We start from the raw sequence: 2407 nt of genomic DNA on the forward strand, positions 1-2407 counted from the left end.
CCAAAGTGCTGGCATTACAGGCTTGAGCCACTGCACCCAGCCTGTGTCTCCTTCTCTTGAGATCACTTCCTCAATCTAATTTAGTGATTCCATAATTTTTCTGTCATCTAAACAACTTGTCTGCTCACCAACTCTATGATGAGGGAGGGTAGCAAGATACAGAATGGCTTATATGTTTTTAAAAAGAAAAACAATGATCTCTGTTTAAAAACCACACCCAAGTGCATGCACAAATGAGTGCAGAAAGCTCTGTAGATCGAAGTGTTAACAGTAGTTGTCTCTGGAAAGTTGGATTGTAGACTTTTCCTTTTGCGTGTTTGTAATTTGATTTTTATCTATTAACATTAAATGCTTTTAATGATGAGAAAATTTCCCTCCAAATTTCTGATTGTGCTTATATTCTTTTATTATAAACATTTTATTTTATCAAGTTCTGGGAAATGTCATTTCATTTCTTTTCTTTTTTTTTTAAACACCTCCCCCTCCCGTCTTGTCATTTCTGTCAAACAATTCTTTGATTTCTAAAATGGACCTTCATTATTCTCCCTTCCCTCCCAACTCCACAAAAATTTACAATATAACCTGAGCCTATTTTTGTCATATTTTGTCAGGATTATTCTTTTCATCTGCCTGTCCAAAATAGAACTGCTGAAGTTTAAGAAAGTGTTCTGGTCACCTTTGTATTTCCAGCATTTCATATGTGTGCCTACTATGCAGATAAAGCCTGTGGTTGGACATCTCCTGGTACCTTCTGTCTTCTTGAAAAAATTTCAAATGGTACTAATTTAAATCTAAGATACCATAGGTTCTAATATGCCATCAATTGTAAGAAAATGATTATTTTATGAACGTTGAGAAGTGAAAAAATTTTTCAGTTAAAACTGTGATACCATTGATAGCATGCATCCTGTGGGCAAAATGTATATCATAGAATTGATGAAGTACAGTAGTGCTAACATCACATTTATGAGGTTTTTAGTGGTTTTGGAGTAGAAAAAAGTGGTTAATTTTGGCCCTGCTTCAGATCTCATTCATGTATTATCAGCTTACTGCCCCCACCCCCCGATCATTACTTGGTTTTGTATGGCTACCACAGACACTGGTGAATGGAATGAATTATGATGAAGTTAGGCCTACATTTGGGGAAAAGGGCTTTGCATGTTTCCTTTCAGGAACATTGAAAACAGATTGTTGTATTCCAGTCTTGCCACATAGCCCAATGAGTGACTAGCTGAAAATACAAATCTCGCTGTCATGTCCTTTTGTAGCCTCCTTTTCTCCAAGTAGACAGTCCCTTAGTATGCCTTGATGTGCTAGTGTACACCAGACTTGTGGCTTTTGATTTCTCTTAGTCAGTGTGGTTACCTTTGTTAGAACATAACCCAGAGAGCTGCACACTGTGTTATGGAGCAGATGCATTGTACTGTGGAATAGTCTTGCCTTTGGGACTGTTGAACAGATACCAAAAGAGATTGAGAAGCATTGATCCATAAGATGAAATATGATTCTTCTCATGAGAAACCTGACCACTGCCTCCTACTCCATCTTATTGTTGGCTTCTTTCTGCCTTACACCTTATATTCAGGTAATACTGAACTGTTTATAGATTCTTTACACATATTATTCTGTGTTATTTTGTGTGTTTGTGTGACGGGTTTTCACTCAGTTGCTCAGACTGAAGTGCAGTGGCATGATCTTGGCTCAATGCAATTTCTGTCTCCCAGGTTCAAGCAATCCTCCCAACTTAGCCTTCCTTTTAAAAATTATTTTTTATTTTTTATTTTTATTTTTTTTGAGAAAGAGTTTTGGTCTTGTTGCCCAGACTGGAATACAATGGCACGACCTTGGCTCACTGCAACCTCCACTTCCCGGGTTCAAGTGATTCTCCTATCTCAGCCTCCCAAGTAGCTGGGATTACAGGCACGCACCACCATGCTTGGCTAGTTTTGTATTTTTAGTAGAGATGGGGTTTCACCATGTTGGCTAGGCTGGTCTTGAGCTCCTGACCTCAGGTGATCTGCCGGCCTCGGCCTCCCAAAGTGCTGGGATTACAGGCATGAGCCACCGCACCTGGCCTAAAAATTATTTTTAAGAGAGATGAGGTTTTGCTATGTTACCCAGGATGGTCTTGAGCTCCTGAACTCAAGTGATCCTCGCAACTTAGCCTCTTAAAGTGTTGGGATTACAAGCGTGGGCCACTATGCCCAGCCTTATTTTATGTGTTAATCTCTGACTCTGCCTGGGATCTGCCCACAAATGTATTCTTCAAAAACGAATCCTCTCTTCAGGAATTTTTATTTTTTTATTTTTTTATTTTTATTTTTATTTTTTGAGACGGAGTCTTGCTCTGTCGCCCAGGCTGGAGTGCAGTGGCCAGATCTCAGCTCACTGCAAGCTCCGCCTCCCG

The sequence above is a fragment of the Mandrillus leucophaeus genome, unplaced genomic scaffold, assembly GCF_000951045.1.
Source record: "Mandrillus leucophaeus isolate KB7577 unplaced genomic scaffold, Mleu.le_1.0 Scaffold22, whole genome shotgun sequence".
Classification (NCBI taxonomy): Eukaryota; Metazoa; Chordata; class Mammalia; order Primates; family Cercopithecidae; genus Mandrillus; species Mandrillus leucophaeus.